The following is a 24,149-nucleotide window of genomic DNA, read 5'->3' on the forward strand; positions in this document are numbered from 1 at the left end:
TCCCTCCCCTCCCCCGCCCCGCCCCTTCGCCCCTCCCTGCCCCTCCCCCTCCCCCGCCGCTCCCCTCCTCTCCCTTCCCCCTCCCCCGTCCCGGCGCGCGCGGGGAGGCGCGGGCGCGCGCACGCAGGCGGTCGGGGGCGCGCGGCCGCCGGGGCGCGCACGGGCCGCGCTCTGCCCTAATGCGGCGGCGGGCGGCGAGCGGCGCTGCGGGGGACGACAGGCAAGCGGCGGCGCGGGCGGCGGACAGCGCCGACTGCACCCGGGGCCGGAGCCCCAGCCCTTGCAGGTAGGCACGCGCGGAAGCCGGAGACGAGCTGCGGGTGGAACGGGGTCGTGGAGGCCCGTCCAGCGCCGTCCCCTTGCTCCCGCCCTTCTCTGCCTGTCTCCATCTCTCACCCAAGCCCATCCCCTCCTTCCACGCCCCGACCTCTCTCTCCGCGTCGTCACCTGCCCGAGCCCCGAGTCTGCACCGGGACCCTGCCCGACCCGGCTCCCCGCCCCAGCCCCCCGCACGCCTTTGCTCCTTGGCCGTCTCCCCTCCCCCTCCCTCCCCTCCGTCTCTTCGCCTGTCCTTCCGTCCCCGCCGCACCCCGAGCTCTCCCCTGACCTGTTTACCACCGCACCCCACTTTGTGCGACCCCGTCCCTTCTGTTTTCCCTTCCCCGCACCCCCGCCTCTCTCCTGCCCTTACTGCTCCGGCCCCCGATTCATGCCCCCGTCCCTCCGTGTGCGTCTCTCTATCAGCTCCCTCGCAGTTTCTGTCCCCACCGCGTCCCTTCTGCACACCGGGGCCCAGCCCCTTCCCAGCTGCCTCCTGGTGTCCGCCTCCACCTTCTCCAGAAGGCCGTCTTCTCCCCCTTGGCTGTTACCTGGCGAGCCCCCCATCACTTTCCCCACCTGCCCTTCCTGGTGCTGTTTGTAGCCACACAGACTTGTCCCAAGCCCCCTCACCTGCCCCTGGGCCCTCCTCCTCTGCTTGGGGAGGCCTAGGACTCTGAAGGCCCTGTGTGCTCACTGTGGCAGAATCCACTTATACCCCTTTCTGCGTGTTTGATCCTATTCATGGCTCCGCGGTGGGGAAGGGCAAAGGATGCTGCGGGCTATTAGGCCTCTCTTATGTTCCCCTTGAGCCACTGTCTTCCTGTAGCTGTTCAGGTTTGTTTCCTAGAGGGGCTGGGGGTGGGGGGAGGAGATGTTAAGCTTAGGAAAACTAGGAAGGAGGAGAGGCAGAATCCAAAGAATGGCTTCACAGCCTCTTCCTGGTCTTGATCTGAGCCCTGGGATGCAAAGGCCTGGATGAGGAGCCTCTCTGGAGGGCAGGAAAATTTCAGATTTTAGAAAGGATTCTTTCACAGCCTCCAAGTCAGCACTTTGGCATCAAGAGCTGTCATGAGTGTGGCCCATGGGCTGGGCTGAGTGGGCAGAGTGCTGAATCACCTTAGGCTCTGGTCCCCATGGCAGTCCCTCTTGCCCTGAGCTGGGTTCTGTGCCTCATTCCTTACTTGGCATTTGGCAGTGGTGTGTGTATGTGTCTGTGTGTGTGTGTTGGGCAGAGATCCCTCCTTCCTCAGTCCAACGGAGTGGATGACGATGTCCCTTTTCTGTTTGTCTGTCTCCCTGGCCTGAGGGCCCGGTGTGTATTATCTACCCTTGGAACTCGGATGAGCCCTTGCTGGGCCCTAATCACGTCTCCAGCAAGGGCAGACCACAGGGCTTGGAGGCCCGGGTGGGCAGGAAGCAGATTTTTCGTCTAGAGCTGGAGACCGGCAGATTCACAACCCGTTGAACTTGAACCATAAGTAAGAGAGGCCCAGGGAAAACGTGTAGAGACCCTGGAGACTGGTCACACCGGCTGGTGGAACAGAGGGAGGAGGAGGACAGGAGCCTGCCCCTCCCCCCCGGTGTAGGGGCGATTGGATTTGGTGGCTTTGCATTGCAGGAAGATTTAAAGAAGATGGGGGTGGGATCAGGTCTGCATCTAATAATTCTACTTTTTGTCCTGACAGAACTGGCACTTTGGAGGGAGTAATTTTTTCCTCTCCTGTTTAGATTCAGCTGAAGGTGTGTGTGTGTGTGTGTGTGTGTGTGTGTGTGTGTGTGTGTGTGTGTGTATAGAAAGAGAGAGAGCAAAGAGAATGAGAATGAATAACACAAATGAGGAAAGAGACTGTTACACTTAGCCCAGAAATTGTGTTTGGCACCGCGAACCAGGCAATGGCAGCCCAATTCCTGCCCTGGGGACCTCAGCTAAAATCCCAAGTCTTAAATTGGAGGTTGAGAGCAAATTGCTGGTGGATCCTGCCCCTTCTCCACAAGGCTCCCTCACTTTAGAATAGAGAGTGGACTCCGTCAGCTCATGAGCAGCGTCTCTGAATGGGCAGGCACAGGCAGGGCCCAGTAAGGGGCTGGGGGTTCGAGTGTGCTGCTGGGGGACTGGCTGTCCTCTGCTTTGTCAGTCTTCCGCGTTCCTCCCCGCATGAGTGGGGTGGGGTGGTAGCTTCCCCTGGCATCAGCATTCCCAGGGCCCACAGCTTTTCCTGCTCCAGGGAGGAGGGATCACCTGGAGCCATCTTTGAGAGCTGATTGGATTAAGTTACTGATGTTGAAATGCTTGCTTGGGGCTCAGGTTTAGTGGGGGATTCTGATAATTGTGTATATATCTCCTAGTTCTGTGCAGCGCATCTCATCTCTCATCCCTTGTTTGATATCACAGACGCTATGGCAGGGATAAATTGAGGCACAGAGAATGGAAAGCCAGCTCCCTGTGGGCTGAGACAGGCTGGGCTTATGGGGTCAGGCTGTATCGGTCAGGGGTACATTGAGGAGGTGGCCAGTGTTTGGGGGTTGGGTCCTCGCTTTGGATGTCTGGTGGCAGAGGCACAGAAGATGGTCCTGCTTCTGCAGTGACAGAGAGACAGGATTCCAAGCTTCCTGTTAGTTGTTGCAGTGTGTTCCCTTTCCCTGGTGCCCCTCTTCTCTAAGATCATCCAAGAGCTGGGTGTGAGGATCATCACTTAGTCTTTAGAAAAAGAGTTTCCTAGGAAACTAGAAAGAGAGAGGCAGAGAAGTTCAGTCTTCAGTCTGTTTGGCTTGGGAGAAGAGGGGGGAAGGAAGTAAGGGGAATTTAAGGCTGGTTACCTACTTTCTCATTCAACAAATGCTAGTTAAATCCTACAGTGTGCTAGGTGCTGGGATCATAGAGATGGAAAGTAAAACAGGGTCTCTCAGAGCTGCCAGTGTGATGGAAAAGAGAGACAAGCGATCAGACAAATAGCACAGATAAGCTTGAGTGAGGACATGGGGCCAGGGATGAGGGACGCCTTTCCCTCCAGTGGCATCGGCCCCCTCCACCGCAGCTTGGAAGAGGGCTGGGTTGGTGTTGTCAGAATGGGGCCCAGGGCTGACTTGGAGGTTGAATGTGAGGAAGAAGGTGGTGCAAGATATTAGCAGATCCCTGACTCGAGGGGGAAGAGGTGATGTTCTGCATGCAGCTGAACCCTGCTGGCTGCTGCTTCAGCCTGATGGGGGAACCCTGGGACGAGACTGAGGCTCCTCAACTCTCCCATTCTCATTTCTTAAGCACTTGTATTTTAGGGGCAAAGGATGGTCAAAATATGCTTAGAATGTCAGAGTGAGCCAGAGGAAAGAGGCCCAGGATCTGCCCTCAGGGAGCTCCTAACTGATGGAGAGACAGCGAGTACAGATACTTGCTCAGGAGCAAGGTGAGTAAAATTATTGTGAGCTCGACATGGGCAGAAGGGTCCCGGAGTTCTGGGAGGTCACGGTCAGGTGGGGGTCATCGGAGAAATTCAGATAGGAGGGAGGAGGCTGATGGTGACAGAGGGATCCGTAGAAGCTACACTCTTGAGCACAGGTTGCCGTGAACATCCACGGCAGCCCAGGATAAAGACAGCCATCCTCACCTTTCTGAGGAAGCCCCCTCCTCCCTACACATCTGCTTTACTTCATTTCATTAGTGTGTCCCAAGCCTTTGAATATATCCTCGGGCATATTGTTGTATGCCCAACTAAGCTACATGTTGGGCATATAAGTTGAGTTGGAGTTACAGAAATGAAAACAAATGTAAGTTCACTACAAGAAATGCTCCGCCAGAGGCAGATGGCTTCCTGGCCTTGTAGGAGCATGGCTGAGGGGTCCCAGCGGGCAGGAGGGCCTGGGATGACTGCACCGCCCTGTTTGGATCGACGGCTGCTTTGGCTAGAAAAGCCTCATGTCAGACTTTTGAGCGTTTACTCCCAGTGCTCAGCTAGGGCTCAGGCCTGGCGGCAAGGGCAGACGTTAAATGTGTGTGGCCTGGTCCCTGGGGCTTCAGGGAGGGCTCTGGGAGCTAATGACTGTGCTGGGTGCTTGAGGAGGCGCTTCTCACAGCTTTGCTGACCCGGGGCATTGGTCAGACTTTGCCAGCCAGCTTGAGATCTCTTGATCCACCCTCTTTGCTTCGGTTTTGAGACAAGTGAGGAAAAATAAAAGTGGCGTAATACAAAAGCGGCACCAAAGTGGTATCGTATAGTTAAGTCTTCAGACCCTGGGCAGTGAGATTTCCAAGGAAGGAGTTATGCCTCAGTATGGCTTATGGAGTCAGGGAGGTGACAGCATTGTGAAAACTGCTCAGCTTTGGCTTCAGACAGACCTTCTGTCAAAGCTTGGCTCTTCTACTTCCTGGCTGAGGAGCTTCAGTCTCCCCGTCTGTAAAACGGGACTGTTAATATGAAATTTGCAGAGCTGTGTTAGGGATTACGTGTGATAAGACAGAGAAGACTCCAGCACCCTCCCTGGCCAGCAGTGAATACCAAATGCTAACTGTTCTTCACAGGGGGGTGGAAATGGAGCTGAACCTTGAAAGGTCGGTAGAGTTTTGGTAAGGAAGGGAAGGTGAGAATTTTCTAGATGAGGGAACCCACCAGGGGTATAAGCAAGAACTCTGTAGAATCAGATTCTCTGGAAAGAAGTGACGTGCCTCCCCTGCCTGCTCACCCCATTTTCCTGCAGTAGAGCCTTACCGAAGGGACATCATCACGAACAGCAGGAGGGGCTTGTTTTACTTTCAGCCCCATCATTCAGTGCAGTTCAGCTCAGTCGCTCAGTCGTGTCCGACTCTTTGTGACCCCATGGACTGCAGCACGCCAGGCCGCCCTGTCCATCATGAACTCCGGAGCTTGTCCAAACTTCTATCCATCGAGTCAGTGATGCCATCATTAACAGAGCTTCAATATGTTTCTCTCTCTCTCTAACACTAGAAGATTGCTGACAGTCTCTAGTCCCAGAAGCTCATGTCTCTGGAATTTATGTTATGGATTAATTTCTTGTCTTGCCTTCTCTCTCCCAAAAGCCATGCCTTGGAAAAGTCGGAGTGCCTGGGCCTGTCGGATCATCCCCTCCGGCTGTCACCATCTCCACTGACTCCACCAGCCCCTCTGACCCCGTAGCTCCCCTCCTCTGGGAAGCAGCTGTCTGAGCATCTGCCTTCTCCTTCACCTGCTCCCGCTCACTCTTCCCCTCCCAGACTGGGCCAGGCCCTCCTGAAAGGCCTCCGTGGCAGCCCATCTCCCCAGCATTATGATGCTAATCATGTTGTTAATTTTTCTGAGATGCAGAAAGAAAGCCCCAATCTGTTCTAATGAATTTAATTAGAGAGGGGCTTGGAGGGCTTCAGAACCTCTTACCAGGATCACAATAAACAGGGTTAACGAGATAAACAGCTTGGGAGCAGCGGCTCAAGGGTAGGAAGGGAGGATTTCTGACTCAGTCCTAGAATGAGGAAGCTCTTGGCACTGGAGTTGGAGGAAGGCTCTGTGAGCTGTTGTTCACCATGTGGGTTCCCTTTTGGGTTCCTTCTGCCTGCCCCACGCAGTCCCATGGACATAGTTGTATATCTAGGTCTGTCCTTGGGTAACAGGAACCTTTGGGGAGGTCTTACTATTCTTACCATAATCACCAAACATTTATTGAGCATGTGCTATGTGGGTAATGGGTACCACACCATCTTCTGGAGCAAAATGGAGGCTCACAAGTCCTTGTCTCTACTCTAATGGAGATAAGATATATATATATTCAAATATAAGGAACAGTTGCTAATTCCGGACAGTAAATGCTGAAAGGTTGACAGGAGATTATCTTGGGCTTGGACGATCTGGAAAAGCCTCTTGCAGGAGGAGATAATTGAGGGGGATCTTGAGACATCGAGATTTGAAGACTTGGTAATCAGAGCTGCTGGAGGACTGCGGATTCAGTGGCAGGAATGTGCAGGGGTGTTTGAGTCACGATGAATAAATGGCATGGCTTGCGTGGTGGATGCATGCAATTCAGTAGTGAGGGACGTTTTTGGAGCACGGTACTGAGACACAGTCATAGGGGTCCCTGAGTGCCAGAGTCTACTTTTCTAACCTGATTACGCTGGAGTCTCACTGCTTTCCCTCTCTGAGCACTTAGAATGGTCGGCTTGGGGAAGGGCTTGGGGCAGGATGATTGTGGCCTTCATGCTGGGCTCACTTGCCTGCATCCAGTTTAGACCAACTGGGGTCAGTTGACCAGATGCTAAATTTTGTTCTCAGATCTTGTGACTTTCTGGGATGAGAGTGAATGGCTGGGGAGCAATTCCAAGGACTTTTCCCAGTGATGATAGTTCCTGGCCAATTTGCTTTGGCAGTAACACTTTTTTGCAAGAATTCAGTGGAATCTTCCAGTTCCAGGCTCAGTGAATTTCATAACTCATCTCTTTCTATTACTAAGAGTTCTTTGAATGTATGTGTATACAAGTATATGTATGTTTATGTGTGCGTGTTGCTTTTGCTATTGAAATTGTTTCAACTGGATTCTCATTCTAACGTGATCTTTATTTGCAATCCAAAAGTTATTAAACTCTTCTGGGTCTTAATTTCTCCATGTGCGTGAGGGAAAGAACCATCCCAGTATCCTATTGCATGTGGATCTGGAAGCTGGTGCTTTGAGAACAGGATTTTAAACCCAAGGGGGTCATATAACAATCATTTTGACAAGAAGTAAAATGTTGAGCTGAAATTTTAAGCCAGTTCCCGGTCCCCTTTGGAACTTCTTGACTTGTAAGACCAGTCAGAATTTTATCTGGGGGCACCAACAAAATTATGTTTTTTGTTATTTTCCATAGTCGGTCTGGGCTTACGCCTAATAAGTAGTGGGGTGAGTGCACTGCGGTCAGGTACTGGTTGGCCTGTCCATGGATGTCTGTATGAGAAACATTGTTATAATGCCAGTATTATAATACACCGTGCGATATTTTTCCCCATGTTAAAGGTGACGTGTTCTCTGAGGCCACAGGCAGTTTTCCTGTGCTGTGACGTAGGAAAGGACAGAAACAGGATCTCTTTCTGATCGTCATCACACACTGAGTGGAAATGAAGCCTTTGTGACTCATGTTGGAAGCTAAACCAGGGTTCTCTAGCTGTTCCCAGCTCTGAGCTGTGCCTTGGTTTTGTTTTGTGTGTGTGTGTGTGTGTATGTTTTTACATGGTGTTCATTGCATCTGCAGTTAGTCTTTGAAGCCTCTATTATGAGCACAGCCCACTTCTGGGTGGCAACTTGTTTTAAGAGAATCTTCAACTCAGAGAATGTTAGAGATGGTTTCATCTAAGATCATTATTAGGTCTTCCATGTACCAGGACACTGGGAACTTTAAACTCTGTATATGAACCTAGTAATTGTACAGGAGGGTATGTAATTAAGTTCCTTAAAGCATGATCTAAACTGGAAATGCCTTGGTATGTCAGAAAAGAGAGGACACCAGTGTAGACTAAAGTCCTTTGGGAAGATTTTGAAGACGCAGGGGCTGATCTGGGTCCCCAGAGATGCGTAGGAGATAAAGGTAAGGAAATGGGCTAAAGGAGCATAATCAAAGGTTTAGAGGAGGGAAGTGGTCCTCTGGCATTGACTTGGCCAGGCTGGAACAGTGGAAGGTACAGCTGGAGGGGCCAGCTGGGGCCAGACTCCAGAGAGTCCTTAATCTGACTAGAAATTGGACTTTGTCTTGAAGTTGGTGAGGAGCATTTAGGCTTCTTAGCTGAGCTTGCTCTTGTTCTGAAGACAAGATTGTGGCGTTAGGAGACGTGAGTGACATCCCTGCACAGGCAGTGCTGTCTGGGGAGTGTTGTTTCTGAAGGATGTCTCCGGCGATGGGGAGGACTGGAACTCTTCCTTGGCAGACAGGGAGCTTGTCGCTGTCCAGGGTGCTGACCTGCCATCTGAAAGATTTTTCTCCCCAGTGATGCCATGTTAAAAGGTAAAGCCAGGGAATGCTTAGAACCATCCAAGAGGGATCTGGAAAACAGTTCTGGCTAGGACTAGGTAGCATGTGGGCTTTTTGGCACCAAATTGGTTTGCAGCATTTGACTTCACAATCTTTGTGATGAAAGCAAAAGTTTGGGTTAGGAGAAACTAGTAATAGCCCTTTTAAGAAGGAGAGACCGTGTGTGTGCACATATGCATGTTAAAATGACCCAGTTTGTAGCCTTGTAAATTTTGCCTTAGAGTGGTTGTGTTTACATGAGACTCCCAGCACGTTGCCTCTTTCATTGTGAAAAGGTACTCTTTCTACCCAGCATTCTGAAATGTACCTAAAACCTCTCCAGCACACCTGGATAGAACAACAGAAGTCCCCAGAAGACCCTACTCATTTCTTTAAATGAAAATCTAGATGTTCAATATTCGTGCTGTCCAATAGAGCCTTCTGTGATGGTGGGACTATTCTGTATCAGCATTGTCCAGCACGGTAACCACTGGCCACACTTAGCTGTTGAGCACTTGAAACGTGGCTAATGGGATTGAGAACTGAAATTTTAATTTAATTTGAATATCCTGCACAGCTCTAGTGTCAGAATCTTTGCAATTTGCCACTTACATTTGCATATTTGTCTCTCACACTGAATCTGTTTGACTTAGAACAAAAGTGGACTTTTGAACGGGGAGGAGTTTGACGCACTGCTGGAGAAGGCGTCATGCTGAATCTGAACTGAAGGTCTGTACGTGGCTGTGAGTTTTGCCCTTTTTTGTCACAGTGAGAACAACCATACGTGATGCACTGCGGTTTTCCTTTCAAGGGCAGGGAGAAGGCTCCTTGGATTCTGGCTCTAGTCCCAGGGACCTGATCCGAGACTTTTTGGAGCCTTGAATGGGCCAGGAACTCAGTGTGTATGGCTCTGGACACTTGACTCTGTGGTGAGATGGGGTACAGATTTTGTACTGTAACAGTAGATGTCAGATGTTTGTGGGCATCCAACAGAGAGAAGTTGCTGGTCTTGATTCATCTTCCTTTCTGACTGTAGGCGTCATTTCATCTTGTTTACCTGGATGTGGTCAGTGGTAGAAATACCAGAGGGGAAAACACTTTAAAATGCCAATCAATAGGCAAGTAATAACAAACTGTCAGAAAACTGGAATAGAACATTTCCATTGTGTTGTTATGAGTCTGTGCACAGAGGTCTGTGTAAGCTTATTCTAAATATGTTTGATTTCTTTGCATCTCAGTCTTAGGCTTTCTGTATATAAGTCTAGTTTTCTTAACCGGAGTGTGTGCTTTTTGAAGCCATGCTTTCTAGTTTTCTTACATAGAATTTCAGTTTTCTGATAATAATCCTTAATAAATGCCTGCTTGTGAGTAGCTCTTTGTTACCCTGGAGCTCTGGGTTTGACTCCTAGAAAATGCATGCGCATGAATACAGATAATATTTCTCAAACCCCTGCTGGGCCTAAGCCTCTGTACTTGGTATTACGGGCAGTGACAAAGGAGGAGCCAGGGAGGGTCGATCTCAGTCTAACAGGAGAGCAAAGGCCAGCACGTGAGAAAAATTACACACACACACACACACACTGATGGAAACAAAGACTGAGGGCAGCGGGGGTGCGGAGCTGGGGGAGGGGCGCGGGCCGCTGGCAGGCCTGCCCTGTGTGTGTGTCTCTGGCCTTCTTTTGAGGATTCCCTCCTTCGCGAGGCTTAGCCGGTACCAGCCACCCCGTGCCTGCAGAGACAGAGCTGCCTTTATGGTGGGTCGGGCTGCCCACTGTCTCTCTGAGGCTGGGCTGAGGCGCCGCTGTCCTGAGCTTGCCTCTTCTGTGGTGGAGACGCTCCGATGGGGGGAGGGAGATGCAAGGGGAAGAAACTCCTTTTTCTTCTTGTCACTGAAACCGTGGCAGGGTCCTGCTCTCAGATTCCCTCCTGCTCGCAGAGGGGCTTGCTGGGGCTCCGGCGGCTCTGGTCCGTGGAGCAGCATCGTGCAGGCTCAGGTGTGACTCTGCGGGGACAGGAGGTGCAGAGCTGAGTGAGGCGGCTCCCCACGGTCAGCCCAGCTCTCCTCTCAGGGGTGTGCCCTGTGTGTTGGGGAGCAGGTGGGCTGTATCTCTCAGAGGGGCTGGGAGGGCCTTCTCTGATTGACTCTCAGGACGGAGCCTGCCCTTGCCCATCCTCCACCTGCCCATGAGTCCCCGGGGATCTTGTTAAAGTGCGGGGCAGAATCAGTGGCTTTGGACTGGGCCTGAGCATCTGCATTTCTGACAAGCTCCGGACTGGAGCTGGTACCACTCGGCAGTAAACCGCACCGATTGGCAGCGCCCTGCACGTGTGTTCTCAACCTGGCAATGAGTTAGCTTCACCTGGAGAGATGTTCAGATGTGCTGATGCTGGGACCCACTTGCTGCCCATTAAATCACAGTCGCTAAGAGTCGAACCTCAGCATAGGAGCGTTTCAGTTTCCTCTCGGTGATCTGTAACGTTATTTACTGATTTGTTTTTGGCTGTGCTGGGTCTTCGCTGTGCACGGGCGTTTCTCTAGGTGGGGCCGGCGGGGGTCTGCCCTTGTTGCAGCGCGTGGGCCTCTCACGGGGTGGCCTTTCTCGTGCAGGGCACAGGCCCTAGGCACACGGGCTTCGGCGGTTGTGGTGCACAGGCACAGTTGCTGTTCCCCGGCTCTAGAGCACGGCACGTGGGCTCTGCTGCTCTGAGGCATGAGGGATCTTCTCAGACCAGACATCCCATCCACGTCCCCTGCCCTGGCAGGTGGATTCTTTACATGGAACCACCAGGAAAGCCCCTCGTTGATTCTAATGTACCACCCAGGCTGAGAACCACTGGCTCTCTGGATGGGTTTTCTCTTCCTCAGACCTGCTTTTCACCTGGCTATTTATTCCTCTCTTAGCCCAAGAGATAAGAAGTGCCTTGAGGGCACGGAATGTCTTATCCACCAGCCTTGCCCACCAGCAGTCCTCAGTCAGCACATGGGTGGTCAGCTCGGCTGGCCGTATCACGCTGACCTCTGCTCCCAGAGGCGCACCACCAGCCGTGAGGCACAGAAGCCGGTGGCTGGCATAGGGTAGGCTGGTGCTGCTCCTGGAGCCGGTCACGTGGGCCTCCAGCCCTGCATTCAGGCCCAGGACAGAGTAGACTTAGAAGAAGCAAATAGTAAACGGATGATTATTCTAGTATCGGGTGGCAGGAAGGGCACTGGGTCAGGGATCTGAAGGGACTAGAACCGGTTATCTACCCTTCTTTAGCTTTAATTTTCTCAGTTGTGGAGTGGGGATAATAATGCCTACCTAACAGGACTGTTTAAGAGCTATATAGGACAAGGTGCTCTATAAACGCTGTCGTGCATTTAAGCGCTTGTGTTTGTGTAAGGGTCCGTTTACACAGTGGCTGGCTGAGCTGTAGGTGCTGGGCTTCCAGCCCTTGTCGGAAGAGCCTCCCTGGTCCCACCGTGTGTGCCTCTGTCCACAGGACAGCCAGGGGCTGAGGGAGGCACGGTTGACCGGACATCGGCCCTGTGTCAAGGACTGTGCTAGATGCGTGCCTTCGGCCGATTCACTGACCCATCACAGCCTTGGACTGGATATTTATCCCATCACTTGGAAGGGTAGAGGCTCAGAATGGGCCTGAAGTAAGATATCTCTGAGTGGCAAAGCTGGGATTGAATCTGATTCCAAAGTCATTCCTGGCTCATTAGCCAATGGACAGCTCTGAATTCCAATATGTGCTGATGGTCCCTTGTTTGAGAAGTTTACGTGTCTGAGAGTCACTTGTATTGAAGAGTGAGATAAAAGTCTGGGAACACAGAAGCTCTGGTCTTCTGTTAGGAAATGTTAGGGTCTGATGGCCCTGGAGCCTTCTGAGTCTTGACCAACATGATACTGTAACACCACGGCTCGGAGGCTTCATCAGGACCTGGGGTGGAAGCTACGGCCCCTTCCCCATGCAAGAATCACCATCTGCCCCCGCGGTGCCCTCTCTGCTGGACGGAGCCTCTGAGCCCAGCTCTCGTCTGCTTTGCCTGTCTGAGCTTGCCTTTCATGCTGGTGCTCTGTAAGAAAATGGGGCCCTGAAAGGGGACACTCCCAGGAGCCTCCTTTATGCACAAGTGTGACATCAGCAGATGATTTTCATCTCCTGGTGCCCGAGCTCCCACCCTGCGGTGTGTTGGGGGGGTCTTCTCCAGTAGACCCAGTGCAGAGAGGAGACCCAATGTCTGCTGTCCTCCTGTCCGCCTCTCTAAGCTCAGTAATGCTGCCATTATTACAAAGACACACCCTGGCAGAAGCTATCCTGGCTAAGCTGTTGAGTGAAAGAGAGAGGAGGGCTGTCTTCATGGTCTGACCAGTTAATGGAGGGACCTACCTCGTCCAGGTGCTTATCTGTCTTTACTTGGAGTTGGAAGAGTTCTTTAATTAAAGACCTTATCAGGTGTTAGCTGAGACTAATGGAATCCAGACTTAGAGGACCAAAAAAAAAAAAACCAAAAAAATTGACTGTAGGATGGGAATTTCCTCTCCTGTGTATCTGGGTAGGAAACTCAGGCATGACGGTACACGCGCTGCAGATATCCCAGGTTGTGGCTTTGCTTTGAATTTCTAATGCTCCTCACTGAGAAATGACTGACTCTCTCTTCTTATATCTGGCCCACATTTACCCTCTTGCTCTGTTCCAGTTTGACTGGTTTTTTCCTCTTGTACATGCCATGAAATTCTGGGCTGAGATACTGCTTTCCTGTTTCAAAGCCAGTATGACAGCATCCAGACCTCTCTTAAACTTTGTTGATGAGTTGTTCAGTGTTTACTTTTAAGTACAGAGTGTTTATGCGTAGTGTTGCTTCAGTATTTTCTCCGCTAAATCTCCATTTCGTATTTTGGCTTTTCTTTCTCTCTGAGTGTCCCTAGGGTTTTCTGTTTCTGAGAGCTCTGTTTCCTGTCTCTGGTTGTGCACGATCAGCATATGCTGCCCTTCTGATAAGAATAAGGACATCCAGTTAGGCCTGGGCTAAAAAATGAATCCTCTGTCACCTGGAGGAACTGATGCTTTTGAACTGTGAAGACTCTTGAGAGTCCCTTGGACTGCAAGGAGATCCAACCAGTCCATCCAAAGGAAATAAGTCCTGAAAATTCATTGGAAGGACTGATGCTGAAGCTAAAACTCCAATACTTTGGCCACCTGATGTGAAGAAATGACTCACTGGAAAAGACCCTGAAGCTGGGAGGGATTGGGGGCAGGAGGAGAAGGGGATGACAGAGGATGAGATGGTTGGATGGCATCACCAACTCAATGGACATGAGTTTGAGCAAGCTCTGGGAGTTGGTGATGGACAGAAAAGTGTGTTGTGCTGCAGTCCATGGGGTCGCAAAGAGTCGGACACGACTGAGCGACTGAGCTGAACTGACTGATAACCCAGAAGCTTGGCCACCCACAACCTGTCTGTGTAACACTGTTAAATACCCTGTCTAACTTAGAGGTGTGGGGTCTTAGTACTTTAATCTTTTTCACTCTCCTGGAGTGGGGTGTTCCAGCCCAACCCGTCCTGGGTTGCATAGGAATCAGCGTGCGCCTCCTGGGCTCTGGGACTTGGGTGGGTTTGGCCGGTGGCCCCGGGCCTCTGGCTCTTCCTTCTTCATCTGGCTGCCTTCACGCATGGGGGCCTGCATGCTGCACTGACAGATGTGGAGTGTGCAGGTTAGGGGAGTTCAGTTCAGTGGCTCAGTCGTGTCCGACTCTTTGTGACCCCATGGACTGCGGCACACCGGCTTCCCTGTCCATCACCAACTCCCAGAGTTTACTCAGACTCATGTCCATTGAGTTGATGATGCCATCCAACCATCTCATCCTCTGTTGTCCCCTTCTCCTCCTGCCTTCGATCTTTCCCAGCATCAGGGTCTTTTCCAAGGAGTCACTTCTTCACATCAGGTGGCCAAAGTATTGGAGCTTCAGCTTCAGCATCAGTCCTTCCAAAGAATATTCAGGACTGATTTTCTTTAGGATAGATTGGTTGGGTCTCCTTCCAAGGGACTCTCAAGAGTCTTCCCCAACACCACAGTTCAAAAGCATCAATTCTTTGGTGCTCGGCTTTCTTTATAGTCCAACTCTCACATCCATATATGACTACTGGAAAAACCATAGCTTTGGCTAGATGCATCTTTGTTGGCAAAGTAATGTCTCTGCCTTTTAATATGCTGTCTAGGTTGGTCATAGCTTTTTTTTCCAAGGAGCAAGCGTCTTTTAATTTCATGGCTGCAGTCACCATCTGCCAAGATAAAAGGGGGCTTCCCCTGGTTGTTCAGCAGAAAAGAATCTGCCCGCAGTTCAGGAGCCAGAGGACACGTGGGGTCAATCCCTGGGTTGGGAAGATCCCCTGGAGGAAGCTATGGCAACCCACTCCACTTTTCTTGCTTGGAGAATGCCATGGACAGAAGAACCTGGTGGGCTAAATCCATAGGGCTGAAAAGAGTCCTGCACAACTGAAGCAACTTAGCACGCATGCAAGAGAAAATGAGATGTAGCAAAAGACTATGGGTGCTGTGTGGCTGGACCCTTCTGGAAGGTTCTGGTGCAGGAGTGGGGTCAGGGCCCCGTTCCAAGTCAAACTGAGAAAGTCTCTGAACACATCCCGTGGTTCCTCTGCATTATTAAGCCTTGAAAAATAAAGAAAAAGCTTTTGGATGGCAACCTAAAAAATTACAGTGGGGCTTCTGAGAGCAAGAATGCTTTTGTGTCTCACCAGGCTGGTGACATCATCTTGGGTCTACCCAGATGTGTTATGTCGGGGACAGACTAAAACAGGCCAAGGACTACTCAGTAGTGGCTAAAGATATTCTATTGCCTTGGACTATTTTTGCTCCCGATTATTTGCCTGCGTTCTTTTCTTTCTGCCCTCCCAGGTTTGTTTTTCTCAGCTCCCAAAGTGGAATGCTCAAGGGCATGCATCTGGTCTTGGAAGTAGAAGATGGTGCAAGAGCAAGGGTCTGGAGTCAGGCTGCCTGGATTCCAGTCTGCCTCTCTGCTCATTAGTGGTGTGATCTTTGGCAGATAAGAAGCACCTGATGAAAGTGAGCTGCTGCTGTTACTTCCCCACCTTCCCGTCTGTAGCTTCATGCCCAGCCTTATTCAAGTACACCTAACGACTTTGGGGAGCAACCAGAAAATATTTTTGAGCCTCAAACAGGTGCTCATTTGCGTGCTGGGTCCTGTGAGAATTCCAGTGGAGAGGGAAGAGGCCATCTTTGCTCAGAAACCTTGCGCTCTAGTTGAGCAAGCGTTCCAGGCGTCCGTGCGTGGTGAAGACGGCTAACTATACAAAGTGATAGAGGGGGATGCCAATGCATGGTTTGGAGCACAGAGCTCTTGGAGTTTGAGAGTTCATTTCAGTCTACGGTAGCTTGGAAGATTCAAGGAGGCGATTCAGAGTGGAGCTTTGAAGGATGGAGCTGTTACTTTTTCTGTGTGCCTAGCAAGCTCATTAGATTGTCTCCTGTAAACAAGGATAGAAATTCAGAAGAAATGGATAGTCTGGTGATCCTCGAGCTCTAATTTCCTAATTTCATTTTGGCCACACCTACAAGGAAAAAGGGTGGCGGGGAGAAAGGGATGGCTTCTCTGAGGCACAGACACAGCAAGGTAATCAGCACAAGGTTAATCAGTGAAACAGAGGCAGAAGTGAGACCACCTATCAGGCCAGAGTATGAGAGTTCATTTCCAATTATAAACCATTTCATTTCCCTTGTCTTGCTTCCTATAATCTACTTGTATCTTAATCATCTGTTTGCTACACTGAGTTAATACCCTAAGCTCATGATCGTTTCTGCTGTAGAGGTGGGGAAACCGAAGCATAGGGAGCTGGTGACCAGTTGAGGAAGCAGTGTGCATTAGAGCAGAGGCAAGCCGCGTTTTCTACCTGTGGATTCCCAGTCTGCTCTCTTCTGGGTGTCTCCTGGGACATGGGGCTCAGCTGGTGTCCAGTGTAAGGCAGGCCCTGGATCCCCCGGTGGGCGATGGCGACCAGCTCAAGCAGCTCTGGCCCAGAACGTCATTGACCATTGATACCCCCTCCCGGCTCTGGCAGGGCTTCAAGTCCTGGTCTCACCAGCCCTGGGACTTGGTGGCCAGGCCTGGGAAGGGCCCACTGACCTCTTGCATCACCACTGGCTTTGTGGCTGCTGGCTGGCTGGCTTGTTCGGCTTTAACTTGTTTTGTGTAGCTTGCTCTGAGCCCTGTATTCAGCTGCAGCTGGCAGCTGGCACCTGCTCAACCTTGGCCCCAGTGTGTCCTAGAATCCTCCGTGGTACCGATGGAAAACTGCTGGCTCTGTGAGTGTGTGTGTGCACGTGAGTGGAGATGGAGAGAGAGGATGGGGGTGTGTGTGCATGTGTGTGTGTGTGAGTGGAGACGGAGGGAGAGGATGGGTGTGTGTGCATGCATGCGTGTGTGTGTGTGCATGTGTGTATGTGTGTGTGTGTGAGCGCGCGTGAGTGGAGATGGAAAGGATGGGGGTGAGTGTGCACGCACGTGAGTAGAGACAGAGGGAGAGGATGGGGGTGTGTGTGTGTGTGCATGAGTGGGAGAGGGAGGGAGAGGATGGGTAAGGAAGGTATTAAGCCTCCTGAAAAGCAGACCTCTTTCTTTATTGGGGGTTCCTCTGGGTGGAGGTAACTCAGAGCTGATGTGTGATTGTCAGGAACCCATGTGGTTTTCTTCTTGCAGATGTGGGAAGCTGCCCTTGGTTAGCTGCCTGACCCCCAGTGGGAGGACAGGAAGTGTGGCGTGGTCATGAGTCCTGGCCATTAGTGGCCTGTGACCCTCCCCACACCGACTCCCCCCACCCCCGCCCCGGCTGTTGTCATAGCAGCAGCAGCAGTAACAGTAGCAAGAGTGAGCTTAGAATAATGGCAGTTTCCAGATAGTCAGAGCTTACCCTAGGCTAAGGGCTTTTAATCAATGTCTCCCCACTCAGGAAGTATTATTCTCAGTGGCCCTGCTTTACGAGTGAGTGAAGGGAAGTTCGGGGAGCTGGATGGCTTTTTTCTGAGGTTCCTCGGCTAGGAAGCTGTGCACCTGGGGCTTCGATTCAGATCCTTTTGATTCCAGTCAGATTCCATCTAACTGAGCTCGCAACCTCCGATGCCCTCCTGAAGGCCGAGGAGGTCCTTTCCCACTAGAGAGCCCACTGTCGGCTGGACCACCCCCCGCTGCCTCCTGGTGGAGTAGGAAGAGGCACCCATCCGGCAGCTCATGGGCTCCTTGGTTCTGTATCTCACGAGAGACTTGGCCATCTGAGCTGGGGGGGCCCTCCTTCTGGGTGGGAGGAGGACGAAGCCTGGGAAAGGGACTCGCTCAGAGCTGGCGGCAACCTAGTGGCAAAGTGAGGGGTAGAACCCGGTCCCCCCACCGCCTGTTTGTCGAGCACCTTTCTAGCCCACGTGCACCCCCAGATGCCAGTGTGAGACGGTGGGGAGGAGGAGGGCCAGGCCAGCTCTCTTTTCCCTACTGGGCTGTCGGCTTGAATGGGCAGCGGAGATTCCGCCAGCTTCTTTTCCTTTGTGTTTGTTACCCACTGGTGCACTTGGGAAGCTGGGGGGCTATAGAGGACTTGACTCTTTCCTGGCACTCCCCAACCCTCCTATTTTTTCTTTCCAGAAAATTTCACACCCCGAGTAGGTTCTGAGAGCCCCCCGGGCCGGGTGGCGGATGCGCCCCCACCTCCATCTGGAGGCGGGCCACTTTGCATTCTGCGCCTTCCCCTGGGGCAGTAGGCCTGGTGGGGGGTGGGAGCGGGGGCTGGCGCCGTGGTGGGAGTTGTCAGGTTTGCCTCCTTCTGAGGTGAAAAGCTCGCGGGATCCCTCCAGAGCCAGAGGGGCACAGTTACGTTAGCCTCAGCTGTGATGTCGATGAGGCGATGGATACACACACAGGTGGGGCAATATGGGCTTTGGGGATTCATTTCTGACTCTGCGTCTTTCTTCCTGTCAACCCACTGGAAACAGTTATTTCCCCGTTTCCTGGAGGGACACATGGAGACTCAGGGACCCAGAGCCCGACCAGGGACATCTGGAGAACTCATCCTGTCCATTTCACCCATCCTGCCTGAAAACCGATGCTACCTTGTAGCAGGGATCAGCAGGACTCAGTGGGTTGGATGCACTCCCCTTTGTTATTATTTTTTAAAAACTTGTATTGAAATAAAACGTATAGACAGTTAAAGTATAGAAATCCACACTTTATGTTTCTTAAATGTAAGTTTTCTGGTTATAAAGGTAAAATGATAAAACTTGAAAAGCATTACCAAACCAAAAACCCCAAGCACTTAGAAATCACAACCATTAAGAGCTGATGTGTATGTTTTCAGTTGCTCTTCTCCTGGTTTGAGAGGTATTACCAGAAGTCGGCTGCTGGGAACAGAGGACATGGATAGGGTCATGGAGGATGCTTTGCCCCTTCTCAGGATGTCTCACTGCTGGTCACAGCTGCAGCCTAGCTTCTATTCTTCACCTGCAAGTTAAAGACACGATCATCCCTGCCCCAGCTGTTAATAAATCAAATAATTAGTAGTAACACCATGCAAGCCATTATTTGAATTTTCCTGCATTGTTCAAAGTATAGAAGTCAGATGTGATGAGTTGGGAAGAGAGTCCCAGAGTACTGAGGGCAGGTGCGGCTCAGGGAGGCCAGTTGGCCTGGGTAAAGGCTGCTGCTTGGGTCTCCCGCTGGGGCCTGTGGACAAGGCTTCGAGGGCAGCAGCCCGTGAGTGGGAGGATGTGGCCCCACTCTTGGGCATGTCAGCTGCAGCCACTTGCAGCTGCGCCTCCCTCCAGAGATCGCCTTCCACTGGGGCACTGAGTCATTTTACGTGGAGTGTTCAGAAAGTGCTTGGGGCTGCGACAACTCTGCCAGTGTTTGTGGATGCCGTCGTCATCCAAATCACCATCTCATTATTCAGGCTGGGATAGAAACTGTCAGAGCTGCAAGGGACCGTGAACACAGGCTAGTCTGTGATTCTCAGACCGGCCTGCGCCGCTGTACCCTGGATGGCCTCTTAGAACACTGGCTACTGGGCCCCGCCCCCACAGTTTCTGAGTCAGGCGTTCTGGGGCGGGGCCCTGAAGTGCGCATTTCTAGCAAGCTAGCAGCTGATCCGCTACTGCTGGTTCAGGGACCGAACTCGGAGGATGGCTAATCCAGTTCTTTCATTTTCGGAAGTGTGGGCCTGCTGTGGTCTGAATGTGTGTGTCCCCGCCCCCTACCCCTGCCAAAGTATCTGGGTTGAAAACCTAATGCTTAAGGTGATTGTATTACGAGGTAGGGCCTTTGGGAGTTCAGGAGGGTGGCACCCTCGTGAATGGGATTAGTGCCCTTACTTATAAAAGATCCCTGAGCTAGCTCTTCCCTTCCACTACATGAGGATGCAGTGAGAAGGCAGACGTCTGTCCCAAGAGAGGCTACTCACCAGAACCTGACCATGTCGGCACCCTGACCTAAAACTCCCAGCCTCCAGCACCGTGAGAAGGAAGTATCTGTTGTTTGTAAACCGGCCAGCCTGCGGGATTTTGTTGCAGCAAGTCGAAGGGGCTGAGACAGCATGGTGGACCACACTGTTTCCTGGGCCGCTTATGCTCCAGGAAGTGCTGGCAGCTGGGTCTTCAGAAGCTGCTTTCTTGATGAGATAGAAGCTGTCCCGACTCTGGAAAGGAGACAAGAACAGGCACCCCTTGACTCGGTGAGAGGCAGAAGCAGGAGTACACACCCTGACCCGCTGCGGCTTCATTCATTACTTTGATCGAGTACTGGGGAGGGAGCTGCGCCTGGCTGTGGGGTGGCCTGCAGATGGGAGGGTCTGCGTGCTGTGCAGCTCTTTCCCGCTCCCCTCTCTGGTCCCCTGACAGGGCCTCACCCTCAGATGGCTTTGCAGCCACCCTGGCACTGCCAGGCTCACAGGGAGGGCAGAGGACCCAGAGTCAGGAGCTGGGTCCCGAGCCTCCTTTGCCCCGACTCTCAGGTGACCTCAGCTAAATCCTTGCCTGGAGACCTTGGTTTCTTCACTAAAAAATTCAGTGTAGCGATAGATGAGGTTGTGGTTGAACAAGACCTTTTCCTGCCTTGTGATTCTGAAACTCTGGGGACTCTCAAGTAGTTAAAGTGTCGTCTGACTTCATTTCTGCTTTTAATCAGTTAATAGCTCTATTCTGTTTCTTCCTCCTTAATAGGAGACAGATTGGGCTCTGCTGGTATGTGAGGGGTGAGGATTTGGAGGTTAGTGATGTATTGTATTACCTGCTGAACCCTGCTGGCTGCAGGGTGCTTTTGCTCTCAGAGTTTTAATTTGCTTTTCTTCAGAGTCATCTATGGTTTCTTTTATCCATAATGAACCATGAGTGGAGACAGGAAACATATGGAACGTTAGAGAGCTAATGGGGAACACAGTAATAATTCTACAAATTTCCCTGAAGATGGTGGTTACCATATTGTAATCATTTTTATATAGCGCATCAAGATGTTTCTAGTACTCAGAAAAAGTGATAATTATACCTAAAGTGGCTTTTCATTCACTGGGAATAAACACTATTTACACCTATAAAAGAGAAATGCATGTAAATTAGTCTGAACACTTTTCTCTTACAGAAACAAAATTTCAAACTTAACAGAGCAACCAAGAATAAGAATTTCCAACTTCAGGATGTGAGAGCAGGTTTTGATTATTTTTATATCTTAACATTTGATTAAATTACTATAATTTGATCACCAAGCCCGACTTGATATAATATGCCATCTAAAGATGTGTCAACAGGGAATTCCCTGATGGTCCAGTGATTAGCAATGTGAACTCTCACTGCCAAGGGCCCAGGTTCAGTCTCTTCTCAGGAAACTAATATCCTGTGCCTGGCACGGCCAAAAAGTGAATTTTAAAAAATGTGTGCTTTTTTTAAGTCTAGTTTACCTGAACTAATTGGGCAACTTGTTAAGTTGGGAAGGTGGAGAGTTCAGTTTATTCCTACAATAACCATTATTAAGGATTGTGTTACAACTGCAGTTTATAAAATTTTTGATAGTAATCTAATCTAAGAAAAGGCAGAGGAATCAGAGACCAAATCGCCAACATCCGCTGGATCATCGAAAAAGCAAGAGAGTTCCAGATAAACATCTATTTCTGCTTTATTGACTGTGCCAAAACCTTGACTGTGTAGATCACAATAAACTGTGGAAAATCCTGAAAGAAATGGGAATACCAGACCACCTGACCTGCCTCTTGAGAAACCTGTATGCAGGTCAGGAAGCAACAGTTAGAACTGGACATGGAACAACAGACTGGTTCCAAATAGGAAAAGGAGTACGTCAAGGCTATATATTGTCACCGTGCTTATTTAACTTATGTGTAGAGTACATCATGTGAAATGCTGGGCTGGATGAAGCACAAGCTGGAATCAAGACTGCCGGGAAAAATATCAATAACCTCAGATATGCAGATGACACCACCCTTATGGCAGAAAGTAAAGAACTGAAGAGTCTCCTGATGAAAGTGAAAGAAGAGGGTGAAAAAGTTGGCTTAAAGCTCAACATTCAGAAAACGAAGATCATGGCATCTGGTTCCATCACTTCATGGGAAATAGATGGGGAAACAGTGGAAACAGTGTCAGACTTTATTTTTTTCTGGGCTCCAAAATCACTGCAGATGGTGACTGCAGCCATGAAATTAAAAGACGCCTTACTCCTTGGAAGGAAAGTTATGACCAACCTAGAAAGCATATTAAAAAACAGAGACATTACTTTGCCAACAAAGGTCTTGTCTAGTCAAGGCTATGGTTTTTCCAGTAGTCATGTATGGATGTTAGAGTTGGACTATAAAGAAAGCTGAGCACTGAAGAACTGATGCTTTTGAACTGTGGTGTTGGAGAAAACTCCTGAGAGTCCCTTGGACTGCAAGGAGATCCAACCAGTTCATCCTAAAGGAGATCATTCTTGGGTGTTCATTGGAAGGACTGATGTTGAAGCGGTAACTCCAGTATTTTGGCCACCTAATGTGAAGAGCTGACTCATTGGAAAAGACCCTGATGCTGGGAAAGATTGAAGGCGGGAGGAGAAGGGGATGACAGAGGATGAGATGGCTGGATGGCATCACCGACGCAATGGACACGTGTTTGAGTAAATTCTGGGAGTTGGTGATAGACAGGGAGGCCTGGCGTGCTGCGGTCCATGGAGTTGCAGAGTCGGACACGACTGAGCGACTGAACGGACTGACTCACTGACTCTGATCTAAAACAGCATACTTAAGTATGCAAAAATAATCAAATTATATCAGCATTTCCTTGGCATGATTCCATGCTAGAAAGATGAGAACCATTAACAAGAACAACCTGTAAGGTACCTTCTGGTTCCACTAGGATTCTAGGATGGTGTGGGGTCTGAAAACCATGATGAAGAATGTGACAGTTCTTCTAATGATACATTGGGGTTGGTGAACACAGTGTGCCCCCTTCCTCCTAGGTTGTTTATGGAGATAGGATTGGACACGGTCTTTGAGGGTCCAGGTGTCAGAACTACAACAAGCAACATTCTGTCCAACTTACTTAAGAACTTCGGATTGGATCAGAGAATTGGAGGGGATCTTAGATATCATCTAACCCTTTAAGAGCTGCCCCCAAATAGGAAGTGGAGTGAGAAGCCTTGCAAGAAGTGAACTCTGTGTCTTAGGAAGTGTTTAAGTAGAGGCCAGTTGACCCCAGGCCTGGGATGATGGCCTGCTCTGCTGGCCTGCACAGCTGGAGCCTGCCAGTGGGGCTCAGAAATGAGCTTGGCCAAATGGTCGCTGCTCTCCCCTCTCCCACCAGCTAAAAGCTGTCTTTGGCAAAGGTCAGTCCAGGGATGGATGGGTATGGGACCTGGTCTTGGAACTCCTGGGAACACTGCTGGAGTACTCCCTCTCACCAGTCTCCTAGGCATGCCTCTGCTGGGTGAGCTGGTTGCATGCCTTCCGTGCCATCAGAATTTTAGCTGCATGTTTGAAAGAAGCACTAATGACGTGGTCTGGTGGCCATTAGGTGTGGAGCCTGGTGTGATGGCCCTTGGCCTTGGGACGCATCTGAGGCCTCACGTCGCTTATAGCATCCTCTGCAGGGTCAGTAGACATTGTCTCCCCGCCACTTCCTCCCAGCCTGGCTTGCTGCTTTTCTGACCGCATTAACAGATGGGAAGCAATGTCACAGAAAGTGCAAACCCTAGATAATCTACGGTCCACATTAGGGTTATGAATGACTGATTGCATGTCATTTTTGCACAGATTATCTTCCTTAACTTCTCTTTCATTGAGGCTGAAAATGAATGCTTTTACATATACTTGGAACCCATATTAGAAGTGGGGTACCCACTGAATTCATTCAGGCTCAGAAGTAAGCTGTTTGCTGCAGATAATTGATTGCTTTTCGTTTCCCACCGTCACATTAGCTTATGTTTTTATATGTTAATCCTCTTCAGCTTTGGTCATTTCCTGTGTGTGTGTGTGTCTCCTCATATACCCCATTTAGACTTGACCTTCCTCTCCGAGCCCAGCCTAGAGCATCTTTCTGCATCTTTCTATAGTCAAGACTCCGTAGCCGGCTCCCCTACTCTGGGGAGTGCAGTTTTAAGATGCAGCCAGCTGAAGCCCAGGGGCTGTAACCCTGAGCCAGTCCTCTGTGTTCTGTCCCTGTCCATGGGAGGCGTTTGCTGTGTGTGTGTGTGCTGAATGCAGCTGTTCGCACAGTGCGCACCTCCTGGTATGATGTCAAGCCCAGCCAGCCCCTCCACAGCTCACTGACATATTGAGAGAAGTCTCTGATGTTCTTGACCTGCCCACTTGGAGAGTGAGAAGGACTCCCCATGGTGA

The 24,149-nt window shown here is 50.7% G+C and overlaps 1 protein-coding gene across 1 annotated transcript in view; it reads left to right on the forward strand.

The window, feature by feature from the left end:
* The first annotated feature begins 225 nt into the window (after positions 1–225).
* NFASC (neurofascin) overlaps positions 226–24,149 on the forward strand; it is a 197,161-nt gene continuing 173,237 nt past the window's right edge. Inside the window, exon 1 of the mRNA XM_068985706.1 lies at positions 226–286. The gene's annotated coding sequence lies outside the window, so the exon portion shown is untranslated. The remainder of the gene's footprint in view (positions 287–24,149) is intronic.

Source organism: Capricornis sumatraensis, chromosome 14, assembly GCF_032405125.1.
Source record: "Capricornis sumatraensis isolate serow.1 chromosome 14, serow.2, whole genome shotgun sequence".
In the NCBI taxonomy this organism is placed as follows: domain Eukaryota; kingdom Metazoa; phylum Chordata; class Mammalia; order Artiodactyla; family Bovidae; genus Capricornis; species Capricornis sumatraensis.